Below are 16,991 nucleotides of genomic sequence, written 5' to 3'. Positions count from 1 at the left end.
GTATAGTCCAATATTTAAAAAGTTATCGTATTCTTTTAGAGCCTCCGAATATTAGTGGGAGTCACTGTAATTACAAATCTGATTCATAGTAATGTAGTTACCGCAGAGTCCCCTCGCTATTGTGCTAGTATATTCCTAATTAGTAGTTCCTGTAAATTAATCAGTGGTAAGGAGCCGTGTAATGATTACCATTTTGAATATTTCTCATGACGAACGTCGACTCTTTCCGACCGATTAACAACGAGGCCCTGTGCCGGATCGTTCTCTTTATTGCCCGGCCCCAGTGCGTCGTTAATTAGGATTATCATTTCCGTCGGGAAAACCGAAGGACTTTCGGTGTCGCTGAGCTGAACAATCACGGATCCTCCCTTTCTTTCCATCCTTCCGTTCAATCCCGCTGCGTCATCGTGTCGCTCCCATCGCCACAATGGACCGGGCATGTGTCTAATTAGCGACTGCTCGCGGTAGAAACGCCGAGGGTAGACAGAGGAGAACACATTTAATCGAAAAACCCGAACGAAAATATGTATGTGTAATTTCGTTGTCAGTGGGCCCTCCTGCAAGCAATTCCAATTCCCTCTCATATATTTTAAATGTAAACCGTAATCACAGCCGCTACTCTCCTTAATTACCAGACAGCGGATTTGATGCATTTATGACTAAAATGAATAGGCGTAATCTAAAACAGTAAAAAATATTGAACATGTTAAGGAAGAAAATAAATTACGACATTTATTGAAATCACGATATCACCAGTTATTTAATTATTGAAAAGCCTATTAACCCTCGGACAACGGACGATTTTTATAGCTACATAATTGGCAATGCTTGGGACCGTTCACAGCTCTAATTAATAATTTTAAAAAATTTACTTCTGATGTGATATCTCGTGCAGACTCATCAGTCTTTCCGATATCCTCAATAAAACAGCTATTCAGTTAGTTTAATTGCCACAAATTGGGTACTTAAATAACAATTTGGATGTTCCCGGACAAAATAGACTCCGGCACAGTATACGGAGGGTTAATAGGCAATCGAATGTATATCGCTTTGCTTGGTAGCATCAGAAACATAGCGAGAAACAGCGAGAGTCGATTTCGATCTCCGAATAATTATTAATTCGTGACCCTCGCGATTTGTATAAATTATGGGTACGGTTCAAAATTAAAATTCGTCAGTTACCTGTAGAATGGAGTGATTTGCATAAAAGAAACCTGTAGAAATGCAAAGAAATGCAAGAGAACTTGAAGATCGGTGAAAGAACTTGCAATCGGAGAGCAGAAATGTTGAAGGATAGCAAGATGAAGGTTTCGTGGTAGGAAGGATTAGCACGCGAGCAGAGAAGGATCGTTTAGGGTCGCGCGTTTTCTCGTGGCCGGTGGATTTCTTCTGGATCGGACGTCGATCTCGATGGAACGCGAATAACTCGGTGGAGATTCAGTAGCTCCGAGAGAGGAGAAGTTCTCTCCGGGTCCTCTTCGGCGTTCTTTCTAAAAGGACGAGGACCAAGGACAAGGAACGGGAGAGCATTTAGCTAAGCATGCGACTAGTTTTTGTCGCGTAACTGCGAAAGGAAGAGGCACGTAGGGGAAGGCGAAGATAGTTCGCCGCCAGGTGGCAAGTATGCTCTTGAAACCTGCCGTACGTGCTGAAGATCTTCCCGAGATACGGGTTTAACAAGGTCAGGAGGACTACGGATTTATAGCATGAAAGGTCTTTTCTACCGTATTCATGCCCGCTTCCTTTTGCGCCGTGCCGTTCTCTGTTCGAAGCCCGCTTCCACTTAATCGGGACCAATTACCGGGGAAATTCAGTTAATGGTCCTTAACACTCGGCCGGGGCCCGATCGTCAGGACTTACTTTCGATTTCGCCTCGGGAATAATGCGTCGTGACTTTTAAGGGAGTCCATCTTGTTTCGTTTATCCCAGTCGAATACGTTCATTCGTTGCCCGCATTTCGTTCGCCAACCGGTTTTCGCGGATCGCGTTAGATTGCGGACGACATGTCTATCCTCTTAATGACTCATGCAAACGAACCTGATGCGATACAAAACGCTGGTAAATACTGTCGTGCGTGTTTTATGTCTAATCAACGTTCACCTCCATCTAAACTGGAAAATTAGTCAAAAGCGTACGTAGCCTTGCGCGGTTATTTATTCGTACAACGAGCAATTGTTACAGAGATAATGTGGGATCAACGTGCGAATCAGCCAGTCGGAGTTTATTAACCTCTTGCCGTATTTTAACGAGTCAGACTCGTGATGAAGATTTTAATCAAGTCTGAGAAATATGAATGTTATTTGTAGACAATGTAATCGATTTAATTTGTAATCACTAGTTGTCCGGGTACTAACATCTAAATCCAAATCACTTACGATTGTTGAAACTAATCCAGACGTATACATATATATGTATAGCGTGTCTTGGGTATACTGGGTAGCGTGTTTTCACATTTGAAGTATCGCGTTTGGCGACCGTATTTGCAGTAGGAGTTTTCGGTAAAATATTTAATATCTTGCCTGTTGATATACGCGTTCGAAACCGTATTCGTCACGGTGTACAGATTCTCATTATAAATTATATAGAGCGGTTCTTCTGAGAACTTTTTGTATTTCGTAAAAGTAGGGTTATCTCACGGTAATGATTTACAACTCAGAATATATTGTCGGGACATACGAATGTGAAGCGTGCAAGCGTGTTGACGCCGAGAGTCAATAATCCTGACGGAAGATCTCTGTATAGAAAAACCTTGTATACAAAGACTGATATAATATACCCTACTTTTACCTCCTAACTGGTTCACAACTTATATCAGATAGTCCAAACCTCTCCGCTTCCAGTGCCTGGAGGCACGAACTAATTATATCTTATCTTAGTCAATTATTATCATTAATTATTGATGAAGATAAGTTCTATTAAATTCAATCTATCATAATTTAAGAAGTAACATAAATACGGTAACAAATTTAGTAGTCTCGTTTCCAGGATTTCTCATGTTAATTTACAGTTATATTTACCTTTACTTAAATGCCTTTACTTCATTAATAATTCAAAAAACGAAACATTAATCAATATTTTGGTTTTATTATATCGTATTGTACAATTATATTATATTGTAATATATCCTATTGTAGCTTCGTAGTTTATATAAGTTTTTATTTAAATATCTTCATTTAATAATTATTAGATATAACGAATTAAATTATATATAATTGAAGGGGTGGATGGATAAAGGTGTGAAGTAACAAATTGTTTGTTTTCTGTAAAAGAGTATTTAGCGAGGTATGTTGTCCTTTTTTGATGGATGAAGATAATAACACAAATCAATTACAAATATATATATATTGTTATGGTTAATCTCTAATACAAAAAAAGATAATAATTATCTTCATTCATCAAAAAAGGACAACATATCTTGTTCAAAACTCTTTTACAGAAAACAAACTTGACACCTTTATCCATCCACCCCTGAATTATTATATTAACTATGTTCTTAATTATATTAACCCTTATGTAGTCAACCAAAATGTATAGATTATTTAAAACCTTTCTGTATTTAACATGTTTGCAAAAATTCTCATTATTAGACTATACATTAATATATTAGCGAATAAAGAATGGACATTGGTGAATGTACAACAAATTGTTGAAAGAATTACAGTAAATAGGTACCCAGGTACCCGGTTGACTACACAAGGGTTAATGAATGTATTTCAATTATACATAGTTTGTTTTCCAAAAGAACTGCGATTAAAGATGATTATCTCGTTAAGTAAAATTTGTTTCTTTATTAAATATACATTAGATTGAATATGTCCCGCGAGACTCCGCAGTATTGAAATAAATCCCCCATCTATCCCGCGGGATTGCAACTCCTAATTCAGAACCTGAACACAACGTCCGAGAAACAACAGGCTTTACGTATAGAAAAGAAAGTAGGCGAATCTTCGCGCGATGAGCGAGCATATACGAGCACGCTAACAGAATTACGAAAGGGTGATGAATTCTCTCCGGAGAATCATAAAGGCCGGAGTATACGCGTTTACGCGCGACAAAATCGCCGACTAACCGGCGCAAGTTTTCATAGTCGCGTTTGTCTCGTTAAAAAGATATTCCGAGAGTGTTCGTGGCAAAAAGTCCGCAGGCACCAACGACCACAGAAATTTCGCAGTTTAGTGGGAGCGTCGCGCTCGTTCTGTGTGCCTTGAATCCTGAACGATCCACACACGCTCGACGATCTCGCAGAGCCGGAACACGACACACGCGACACGCGCGCTCCTGTCCTCGTTAACCGGCTAACGATATTTCAACGTCGCGACGGCAGCGACGATTAACGTCCCTGCAAAATTGTGACGCAGAACCGCGCGAATTTACGGCCGGCCCGGCGCAATGTCCGCTTCCAGTCGGCCGTTTCCGGAAACCGGAGAGGAATTCTCTCCCCCACGCGACCTCGGTATCTCTGGATCCCCCGATCGTTATCGCGCGCGGCCTGAGTGTTCTTATCGAGCCGATAACGCCGAGAATTGTTCGTGTCCCCTATCGATTCGCACGGCTCCGATCGCAGATTACGAAACCGGAACGAATAAATACCAAGTGGGACTAGCCGAATTTATGGACAATCAACAAGTATTGTTTGCTTCGGCGTTTCCAGTTTAACAGCGCTCGCTCTGATTCTAAAGTGGCGTACTGTTCCTTCAGACTAACGAAAAGCAAACTCCCGTATAACGCGATCAAGAAACTGTTTCAACCGACTATATATTTATATATTTTTTATGTGACAGTAAATGTTTAAGAAGAATGTACCTCGAACCTCGGTATACGACCTTAAGCCGTTCCTGATGTTTGGACTTATACCGAATAGGACGTACATACATATATCAAACCAATCTTTCCCATAAGAAGTAATGTAAGAATGATTAATCCGTTCTCATGTAAAAGGAGACTCCTATTGAGATTATACCTACATTAATGGGGTTGTAAAATAATTTAAACACTGTTTAAACACATAAATAAAAAGTGAGATTTTATTATAGATTTTTAAGTTTAAACTCTGCTTAATGCTAAAATACGAAAGGAATGATTTCCTTTCATCTCCCTGGGTTGTGTCTTCGCGGGCTTCGCGATCGTACGCCGACCTCATCGGGTAATTCCACATTCCTGATCCTTACTTGTATGATCAGTGAGTTAATAATACATCAACTCCGAATACAATTGATTATTAATTTCATTTTTCCTCGGAGATAATTATTTTAAAATGACGCAAAATTCACACAGACATTTTATGTCGTATACCGAGCAAAATTTGTCACGTCCAAACAGGACGTATTCCGAATTGGACGTACTCCGACGTATACAGTAATTTCAAACAAATTTGCGATCGCGTTATACGGGAGTCTGCTGTACCGCATTGAGATCATCCGAAGAATTCAGTGAAAATTTATTCAAACAGTTTTAGGTGTATACTTTAAAATTACAAAACAATGGAGGTCCTGAGAGACTCCAGACTGCCATCACAGGACTAATAAAAATGGCTCCGAAACTTCCACATTCCATTAGCGTGAGGAAATCATTCCGCGACGGTGTACCAGGGTTTTCCATTCAGAAAATTCGCGAAGCCGGAGGAGAACAGATCGAAAATCTTTGAATGCACCGCAAGAGAGGGAGAGAGAAAGAGAGAGAGAGGAGCGCGCGAGAGTGGTTACGAGTGGACCGCGGACCGCAAAGTGTTAAAAAGAGGCCTGCTCTCCGTCTCTGTCTCTCGAGCAGGGTGCAAACGATTTCAAGGGTCGTTACGTTCCCCTCGAGTCTGCGGTGCAGCGAAATGCAGCAAAGTGAAGCAGACCGAAGGACATGGGGCCCGTTCCTCCGTCTTTCTCGGCTCGTTATTCCGGTCAGGGACCACCTCCTGGCGTGGCGGCGGTCCTCATTGTAGGACAAGTAGTCGACGACTCTCTTTTGCCTCGGAGGGTCGGGAAAAGCAACACCGACAACGCCGAAGGTCGTTATGAAGCGAAACGAGGCGCCTACCGATCCTCTTCTTCTCGCTGCTGCTTCTCGTTCACCCCGCCATCCCCCTTCTTACACCCCCGCGTGCATTGTCCGGCGACCTCTCGCCGCGACGGGATACCTCGGCCTTCTTCCTCGTGTTCGCGTCCATTTCATCTAATCTCACCCTCAACCTCGGACCCCCGCCCCGGCCTCCTTTGTGACTTCTCGATGCTTGACGAGCCGCAACTTTTACCTCCGCGCGTCCAGGAGCTCTCTGTCTACTTCTCGACCTCCTCCTACACAGAGTTCTGCTAATTTAAATACATTCTAATCGAATTACGTAATTGAATTACATTGTATTTTATGTACACAGTATTTGAATTGCATTGCAATCGCATTACATTATTCGAACCTCTTTCATTTCATTTAATTGCTAATTACGCGGATCGCGAGTGTAATCGAAATACAATGTAATTGGAATAAAATGTAATTGAAATACAATAAAATGTAAATTAATCGATATGTACATTACTCGCTTGATGTGAAAAATATCTTTCATTTTTATCCGTGTTTCTTCCGTTTCGCATTCACAGACTACTTCACTTTATGTTTATGTTTATGAGAGGATGTTTTTTCTTATGAGCCGATGACCAACCTTTCAAAATGCAACAATCCTAGCGACAAAAAAGTCTGGATAGAAGAGGTCGATATTAAATTTGATGCAATCAGCTGGAAGCTCTCGTTGAGCCGTGTTATTTTAACTAAACCATTTCCGATCGAACTGTTAGAAACAGAGTAATCTAAGCTAATCACATTTCGTGACTCACCCGGTGTACACACTTAACCTTCGCAAGGTAATGTGGGGCCTCGGAGATCCCAGCTTCAGATTTTTGTGAAAAGAATTTTTATATAAATAAAATTATATCTGTTTGTTTACTTTTTATCCCATGTTATTCTTTATCCCAAATTTATTAACCCTAGCACTCCCTCTGGGGGGGCTCCTCGAACCCACAGGTTGGAAAAATTCAAATTAGGACTATTTTTCTGGGGTGGAAAAATTCTGAAAAAACTATTTATTGTCGTTTATACATTATAGTTTAATATCCAGAAGGTTCTGCTGTTATAGAAAAAGAATTACCGTGCATAGAAAAGAAAACCACTGACGCGAGCAGAACCGAACGCTACTCTTATCTCCAAAAGATAACAAATAATTACAGAACTAAGGATCGAATATAATAATATATCGAAACCCAAACAAAAATGCTATAAATGTAAAAATCATGTATGCAAAAAAAGCATGCTACAAATGTTGTATCCTGTCATTCATGTTTGCCATCTAAATCTAAAGAATCGAGTTCAGATGAGTATTGATCTTATCTTATATTATTTATATGTATACATCTAAATACAATATACAATGTTCATAAAGTATCACACGCTTAAATATTACCACCCTTTTGTTTTAAATAATTTTTTCATAGGAGAACTGAGTAAAGAAGAGTATGGGCTCGAGGAGCCCCCCGTTGGGAGTTCGCGTGAAGGATCGGAGCTTGTGGGAGTGCTAGGGTTAAAAACGAGGCTATTTATGAAATTCATTAGTCGGGGTCTAAGAGACTCCATCTTACTATTTATGTGTTATTAGACCTTACCTTGCGAGGGTTAAAAAATTTGAAACATATCATAGACAATTTTTGGAAATTGTCCATTCAACTTTTTATTTCCGCTTTTGTCAGCTTGGGGTGCATTTGCACCCCGTACACACGGAGAGAAGGTTAAGTATTGCTTCTTAATCTAAAAATTGGATGGATTCATCTTGACGAAAATGATTTTTTATTTAACGACCCGATTAAACCTTTTTTATTTCGAATCACCGGATAAATATTGCACGAGTCTATGGCCTCTTTCGCGAAAATAATTACGACCGCTGGCTGGTGGTTGGATTATCGATTCGAATAATTTTTCACCGACGATAGAAGGCGTCCCTTCGTTCAATTTACCGGCAATTATAGGGAGGATGGCGAGCAACAGTTCGCAAACGATAATCTTACTATTCATGTGTTATCAGACCTTACCTTACGAGGATCAAAAAATTTGAAACATATCACAGATAGCATTTGTACACAATTTTTGGAAATTGTCCATTCGTCAACTTTTTATTTCCGCTTTTGTCTGCTTAGGGTGCATTTGCACCAGAGTTGTGCTAATTCAATTACACTGTATTTCAATTATATAATAATTCAACCAAGACGTAACTGAATTACATAATTCAAACCTTCCAGTTAATTCAATTACTAAGTATTTCAATCAGATGTGTAATTGAAATACAATATAATTAAGATACAGCTCTCCAAATTATAGCCCAGAACTTTGGAGAACTGCGATATATTTATGTTTTTCTTTCATATACTTGTTTACTGTCTATGCGGCGTAGTTTCTATTACTCGTACTCCTTCATAATACGTAACGCTATTTTATAATTGAATTCCAATCGTAATTACGAATTACATTGTAATTTAATTACAAAGTATTTTATGATTTGTAATTGTAATTCTGCACAACTCTGATTTGCACCCCCTAGACACGGAGAGAAGGTTAAGTTTTGCTTCTCAATCTAAAAATTGGATGGATTCGTCTTGAAAGAAATGATTTTTTATTTAACGACCCGATTAAACCTTTTTTATTTCGAATCATCGGATAAATATTGCACGAGTCTATGGCCTCTCTCGCGAAAATAATTACGACCGCCGGCTGGTGGTCGGATTATCGATTCGATTAATTTTTCACCGACGATAGAAGGCGTCCCTTCGCTCAATTGACCGGCAATTACAGGGAGGATGGCGAGCAACAGTTCGCAAACGATAAATCACAATGTTCGAGCGTGTCGAGCATCGATTCTAGAAACGGTACTCCGATCGATCCGTGCGTCGCGAATCTAGTGTCATCGACTCTGGCTGCAAAATCGTCTGTTTATAAGAGCAGTCAACTATCTATACGTTCTTCTCGAAGCTCGACGCACCGATTCTCCCTGTGCGATAACTAATCGATTTTTCTTCGTTTCAACTCCCGGTCGATGTTACAATCACGAACACCTGGAGGTTCCTGATGAAATGACCGCTCGGAACAAAGCAGAACCGATCAGCCATTTATTACATCGATTCGAACACTTCTTGAATCGAAAAGAAGCGAGACCGTTATTGATTTTGCGATTACCTCTTTTTTTTTGCAGTTGCTATAAAGGGAAACCGCTTGCTCAACGAGGAGAGAATCGATGCTCAATCCTTTGACCTGCAGTTGTCAGGTAAGTTAAAACGAACCGCGAACAATGTACCGTGTTACACGTGATATAATGTCGATGGGAAATGTAATTTATTAATGGCCAGTGAAACTGTGTCGCAGAATGGCGAGTGAAATAACTGATGGAAAATCGATGTTTCTTTAAATACGTATACTGTGCACTTAAAGATTAAACATCATTCCTCGGACTATGATTACCTGAACAGCTACTTCGAATTTATTTTTAACATTTATTTGGGAAACTAAATTCGCGACCTTTTGTTGTATCATTATAATATTCTTTTATTGTATCATTGTAACCTCATTCAGTGATCATCCCTTATTTTGAACTGCGTATGATTGGAAAGCTCTGAATTTTGCGATTAGTTTGATATAAAATACTGGTGCTTAAAAAATATATATAAATGACTTTGTTTGAGAAAATGTGGAGGTCGCGAATTTAGTTGCCAACCTAATATTTCACGTTCTTGGATAATTTGATTAACTCTTTAGAAGAAGTAGAATATTTCTATTGTTGCTGTAAGGGTTAACATTTTGCACTTGAATGGTGACTCCGAGGCTTCAGTAAAGATTGCCATATCATTATTCAAAACAGTTTTAACATTATTAAGTTCGTGTGTATTCTATAAATATAAAAGGCTCAACTGTTGCATGAGGAAACAGGTTCAATTTAAAGTGCACAATGTAAAAAAGAATACGTAGGATAAAAATGATCTGGGTTGAAAGAGATGTCTTGATTTTCGAATTAAAATTGCCTCGAGTCCAAAGGATTAACCTTTTGCAATCGGAGCTACTTGAACTCGAAAATTAAACATTTCTTCCGACCTAGAATAAATCCATTCTGTATGATTTTTGTCAATGTACGGATATGAAATTATTGTCTAAATGTCTAGTAATTGATTAGATATCAACATATTTCATAACCTAAACAATATATTGAATAATGCTATAGCAATTTTTAGTGGCGACTTTGAGTAACCACTCGAGTGCTAAGGGTTAATGCCGACAGCGTTAAAGAATAATCCCGGTTGATCTTGCGGAATAATTCGACCAACCGGAGGAGCAAAGACACCGAAGCTTCATGACGGAAGAACACGACAACGAAAGGGGTTAAAGACTCGTAAAGTCGAGCGAGGAAAGGGCGTCGGACGGGTCAACATGGCGGAGAATATAAATCTCTCGCCGTCGTTCTCGGTGGCGGCCACCACGAGTGCACCAGAGACTGTGTTCGTTTGTGAGAAAACGAGAGAGAAGATCATGCCGGAAAGCTGTAGGTGGAGACGCTGCAAACAGGACTTTTCGGCCTTTGTTGCTTAAACTCCTCGCTGTGTATCCCAAAATTCAAATTCTGCAGGATTTCGTCGAATTATTCAAGTTGCCACGAAACTTATTTGACAGGGCTACAATTTTGGTAAAAGGATCTTGGAAGCGTCGTCAGTCAATTCCAGGATTTTAGTGCAATTATACAAAGCGATTAAAATGTCTGACTTTCGTCTAGTTAGGTTTATAAACCATTGACCCTCATACGCTCCTCGGAAATAGTTGCATGGAAGCTTCTATGATAATATCTTATCCTTTTTTGCTGTACACGTTAACTTAACAAATTATGTTTCATTTATGACGTCACATTTTAAAGAAACACATCTCACGACACAGACAAAGAGAGACCAGTCTCATTTTATAGTATGCAAAAATAGTAAATGAGTGGATTTTCACCCTGAGGAACGTATTAGGGTTAAACCCACGATGAACATTTATCCATTTTCTTTTTTTAGATAGTACAAGATACTTCTTGTGTCCTAAGCCTAAGATGTATTTCTTGAACACTAAACACACCATTGATCACGCATTTTTTCTCTTACAATTGTTGAAATGATGAAGTTGCTTACATGGAAATTGATTCGGTAAACTTCTTTATCCGAGCACACGTTGTAATGAAAATTTCACAAAATCTAAATAAATAACGCCTTGTCATTTTTCTATACTAAAACATTTAAATCGCTTTTAGTGCTCGGTAGGTTCAATGTTAAATTATGACACTACACAAAATGAACGAATGAAAATGCATAAAGTATTGTCGTAGAACCTGATGCAACTGTATCCGAAGAGTGTTGGCGAAAATGCAACACCAATGGAAAAGGATGTTTGTCCAGAGGAATTTCGACAAATTGCAGAGAGGTCGGAACGAATGCGAGAGGACGAGTTTCATCTTGCGCACGGTGAAACTAGAAAATAGTCGGGCTCGGGGGTGTACCGAGTGTCGCGGGAATGTTTCTCATTATTTGAGTGTCCCGCGGAAAGGTTTCGGAACCCTAGGGCTCATTTAGGAGCCGGACAATTCCGCGAACAAGCGGTATGCGGTATGTTCCACGAGCGATCCAGCCGGATCGGGCCGGGCCGGGCGAAAACACGCGTTCCGAAAATACATACCCGCCGCGCGTTTTTATTATTCATAAACCCGGCGGGTCCCGGCGGCGAGAGCATTTTTGACCCGTCGCCGCCACGGGAATCGTCACGTACGCGCGCCACGTACACGCGCGTTCCACGCACAGGCCGTGGAACGCAACCACGGGTCCTCCTTTGCTGATCCCGAGGTGCGTATTTCGTCGCGAGGTTCCTTAGCGTTCCTTTCCGAGCCGTACGGTGCTCCGGATCCAAGAACTTTGTCACATTTTGCCATAAAGTAATTTGCCACGAATCAAATATATCCACAAACTACATAAATAGTATACATGCCGAAAATATTTTACGCCAATCAGGCGTCGAAGGATTCCGCAAGGGAAAGGCAAACGTGGACAAAACGTTTCCGCAAGCTAGTGTATGTTGGGAATTTTTTGCAACGTGCAGCAACAGGAGGCCCCAAAAAGTACGAGGACTAAGAGTTCAAAAAGAACCAGCGAAGTTCTTCGAGGATTCGGAACGAAATTGCGAACTGTGTGGACCCTGTGGGTCAGGCCTTTATCGGAGTCCAGCAAACGAACAATCCGGAAGCGGGTGAAACCTTGCTTCAGGCTGAAACTCGGTCCATAGAGTCGCGGGGATGCTGCCAACGGGAAAAACAGGTTGCAAAAAATCCAATCCGGTGGATGGAGTTCACCGGCAGCGTGGGGGACGTGGTTCTCTGTCTGGAGACCGTTCGTACGGGACTGTAGCTGAAGAGGGACGGAATGTCTCCGGATCTCTCGAAGGAGGGAACCGGCCGGACGGGAGTGGAACTTCACGGTACGACCCTCGTTCCGAACGGAACGAACACGGAGGGACGAGGATAGCTGGTGGCAGCGACTCTACGAGGGTGTCGAGGTTGGCGGTTGTAGAGGTGAGGAGGGTACCGGAGGAGACACCTTGAGCGATGAAGGGGGATGGTAGTAGCGAGACGAAGCCGGTGGACACGGAGGGAGCGTAGAATGCGAGGCCACGGTGGAGAGACGATGAAGGAACGAGGAGGATGCTGCGAGGGAGCAAGGAGGAAATTGCCGGGGAGCGAGCAAGAAGTCTCGCGGAAACGAGGAGGATGTTATGGGGGAGCTAGGAGCACTTGTACTGGAGCGAGGAGAGTTAGAAACGAAGAGGACCCTATGGGAGGAGTCTGTGTGGAGAGCTATAATTGTGCAAGAGATGAGGAGCGAAATCGGGGATGAATATGGAGATCACTGGGGAGGTGTCGAGAGGGAGCTAGGGGGACGAGGAAATTAGGAAAACTTTATCGAAGAGCAAGTGGGGGTTCTTAAGGCGGTGTTCTCCTTTCCCGGATTGCAAGGGTACGGGATGCGCCTTCTCATTTCTCGATAAAATCGATCTAGACCGCTGTCTCCCTGAAAAGTCCTACTTTTACGTTTACGAGGCGTAATTTGCATTATTATACTGTAGCAGCTACACTCCCGTCCATAAAACTTCGGATTAAAACTTTGTTAATATTTCTTTTACGTTTGATATTCAATCGTTTGTCGCAAATAATGCAAGATAAAAACTACAGAATGCCTTCAAATTAATAAAAAAAACTTGCAAGTCGTCGCTAAATATCCAGTAACTGGTACCTTTGCCCTAGAGGAGCTACGGCGGAAACAGGTAAACTCCATAAATTGTAGAGGGACAAGGAAAAAGCAGTGGGAAAACTAGGATTGCAACGATGAAGAAGCTTGGAAGAAGCAGATACCTTCGCTGGAGACAGAGAGAGAGAGAGGGCTGGGGCGAAAGAGGAGAGAGTGCAGCGTAGTCAGAAGAAAAGGAGAGGTCCGTTCCGCGATGAAGTCGAGGAGGAGGCACGACGAACGCGTGAGGGATCGTTTGACTCGGGTAGGGGGCTCTCGAAGAGGGGTCCAGGGGGATCGTTATCGGATCCTAGGATCGCAAGGCTCGCACGTACGGCAACCGCAGCCACGACGACCACGCAGAACCCGAAGCGTTCGCGTTCAGGGTTCGGGTTCGCGTGCATTCGTGCGCCACGGCCGTTTTCTCGCACGATTCGAGTCCCCGACACCCTGTTCGACGCCTCCCCCGTAGCCTAGGCCAGTGTGCATCTAATTAGAGACAGGATGAATTTCAATCAATTAGAACGCTCTCCGTCTCGGAATGCGACTCGGCCGTGGACTGGTTACGTAATCCTGGTAGTGGGCTCTCGTGATCGAAGCCCGCCCCGTCCCGCAGCGCAGCGTGGCGTCGCGCGCCGGGAGGAATCGCTTTATTGGGTTCGCTTTTCGAGTGTACTCGGCATTAGCTGACGGCTTATAGACACTCGTCACGTTCGTCTGGGACGCTATTTTGCATGATGATCGCCGGAACGTTGTCATAGCACCGTGTCCCGGGATTCTTCGCGGTGGAAAGACCTTTAGCCGTGTTTGTTCCGATGGTCTCGCTTCGCTTAGGCGCTGTTTACCGTGTCGCTCCGTAATTGCGAGGCGTGTCGCCCGAGTGGCACGATTTTGATCATACTCTCGTGTAGAATGTGTGTGTCCCCGTTCGTCTAGAACGGCGAGCAAAAATTTCAATTTTCCAGCGGTAATGCCGTGTTGTTAAACGCGGTACATTGTTATTAAGTAACCGTATTAGTACTAAGCATATAATGGACCGAGCATTAGTGTGACATGATATCTTGTTGTGACTTGTTTCGCGACGGGGAGACATTTAGGCGTACGCTTCGAACGTTTCTCGATCGTGTACACGTCGCTTAGACGCAATTTACATTGTCGATGTAATTGCAAGGTGTGTCTCTCACCCAAGTGGCCGGCTTCGATTTTGATCGTGGTTAAGTATAATGTGCATTCCCTGGGTACTGAAGTGGCACGATCTATGTAAAAATGTCACTTTTTTATGGTCAAACTAGTTGTTGTTAGCTACCAATGTTTTCAAGAACAGGAATCACGTACACAAAATAATTGTTTGATTCCGACTTTTCCATTTGAAAATCACATCATCCAGCAGAACACGTCTCAGTCGCTTTGGAAACTTCTTATTCTGCGAAAGAGCCTTCAAAAATCTTCCAAACAGGAGCACAAGCGTCCCGCGGTGGGGAAAATGGCCGATTTACGAAAATTCAAAAAACCAATAATAGAGTAGGCATTTAATACTATTTCTTACGTCAACACACATGTCTGTAGAAAGTAACCCTTAGCACTCGAGTGGCGAATCTGAGGCGCCACTAAAAGTTGCTGTGCCACTATTTAAAATGTTGTTTACATTCTTAGATATGTTGGTATCTAATCAATATTAGCAAAACATTTAAATATTGTATGAGGTATTACATCAATTTCGTATGCATCAAAATTAAAACATCGTAGAGAATGTAAATATTCTAGGTTGGAAGAGGAATGGTTAATTTTCTAGTTAAAGTAACTCCGAATGCAAAGGGTTAAAATCGACAATTTTACTTCTATTTACACATATGTAGATAGTAGTAACAGTAATATAAATTCTACTTACATATAACAGTATTTATAAATTCTCCTAATCTTTTTACTGTTATAAATTACACCTGCCCCTTTTTGTCACAAATGCACAAAAATCCGCTGTTTAATCATTAGCAGCGTTTAGAATTTTCCACTCCTGAACCGGCCGTTTTCCCTACTGTGGCGTCGCATCGATTCGTGGCATCTGAAAAGAACTAGCTTTAACAGACATCCTCTTCCGCCATCCGCAACCAGGCATAAGATCCCGGCGACTCTCGACCCGCCAGCGCCGGTCTCAAATAAATAGAGTCGGTCCGGCCCCCTCGAAAAAAGACGGAAACAACCGGGGAAAGTCAACAGACAGGACCGAGAATCCAGTTAGCGTCTGATCCGCGGGGGTGAAGCCTGGTGCCTTGGGTGTACCAATAAATCAACAAGTACGCGGGGCGCGTACCTCTTCACAGTCTGTTGGTCTCTCGCGTCCGCGGACGTACACGTCCCACATAATCGGCGTGTGTGCGAGGCAGTGCGAGGCAGTGCGAGGGTTTACGGGCGAGAGCACGCGCGGACACGTGGACAGAAACGGGCTGAAAGAGAGCTAAAAAGGGAGGCCGTAGTCTCTCCGGGGCGGTCATGATTTATCTCGTCGACGGCCACGGGGCCCCCTTGGAATTTCTGGTCCCGATCCTCGAGCCGAGTCGATCCTATCCGATCCGATCCGCTCTCGGCACGGCTCGACGCCGATGCGGATCGGCTCTCTGCTTTGCTCTGCACTCTGCTCGCTCGCGACGACGAACTCGATCGACCGGAATACGTCGAGTCGAGACGGAACCAAACGATTCTTGTTGCTCGCTTCGTCGTCGGCCCATTTATCGCCCGGCGACAGATGTTTTCGTAGGCCCGGTGAAAACCGTGAGCGATTCGCTCGGTGACCCGCCTTTCCGCACCCGCGCCCGACCGCGTCCTACTCGACGATGGCTGCGACGAATCACCGACGCGTTATTCGCTTGTTAAGCTCCATTTATGCAGAAGAGCAGACGAGTCCGGCACAGATGACACCGCTCTGTCAACGGGAACGCCGACACCGTGCTGATCGGACTCCGGATTTTTTCCCCTGCACGCCTGCGATGCTTATCGGTAATCTGCAGATCGCTGATTATAGAATTTAGAATAGAATTTAGAATCGAAGAAGAATTCCCATTGGCATATCTGCATTTGTATCTGAAGTAATGGCTTCGTCTTAACTAACAATAAGTTATGTGTAAAAGAAAAACTCGAAAAGGATAACACGTAAAACAGTTTTATTTTCCTGTTGATCGCCTCGAGTGAGGGGAAGAAACGTTCGTTTTAAGCGAATTCCATCGAATTTGCAGAAACTTCGGAGCAGTAATTAGAATAAATCGGAGGTTGCTGAATTCATTTGCACACGAAATATTTACGGCTGCGTGCGCGTCGTCTGGTCATTCTCCTTAACATCAAGTCGTCGGGCATTGGTCGTCCCGCGCAGCCCTCGCGCTCGGTAATCGCGTCGGAGCCTGATTTGCATAATAAAAGTCCAATTAGCAGGGCGAATCATGTGTCAGTGGGAAAGAGGAATAGCTCGAGACCGATGGCAGGACCGGTCCTACGGCCGGAAACGTCGAATTTGTTTTTGTTTCCGGCGTGCCGCAAAGTCGTACGGCCACGATCAACAGGTGACCAGTTGAATATCGGGCGGAACGACGTTTCGGCGATCCGGAGGGCCGCGATATCGCGAGAAATAAAACGTGGACATCTTGATCAGCCGGTTGTAGGGACGGCCGAACGACAAGGCCCGAGTCGGGCTTA

At 42.9% G+C, this 16,991-nt stretch overlaps 1 protein-coding gene across 8 annotated transcripts in view; it reads left to right on the top strand.

Moving 5' to 3' along the window:
* Nucleotides 1–16,991, top strand: part of LOC143211881 (uncharacterized) — a 129,190-nt gene that overhangs the window by 71,840 nt on the left and 40,359 nt on the right. For 6 of the 8 annotated variants that reach the window (XR_013009572.1, XR_013009565.1, XR_013009569.1 and 3 more), the window contains exon 3: nt 9,215–9,286. The exons of the other annotated variants lie outside the window; for them this stretch is intronic. The gene's annotated coding sequence lies outside the window, so the exon portion shown is untranslated. The remainder of the gene's footprint in view (nt 1–9,214; nt 9,287–16,991) is intronic. 8 annotated transcript variants of the gene reach the window in all.

This window comes from Lasioglossum baleicum, chromosome 1 (assembly GCF_051020765.1).
Source record: "Lasioglossum baleicum chromosome 1, iyLasBale1, whole genome shotgun sequence".
NCBI classification, from domain to species: domain Eukaryota; kingdom Metazoa; phylum Arthropoda; class Insecta; order Hymenoptera; family Halictidae; genus Lasioglossum; species Lasioglossum baleicum.
The sequence above is the reverse complement of the archived record's forward strand: the minus strand, read 5'-3'. Positions and strand labels throughout refer to the sequence as shown.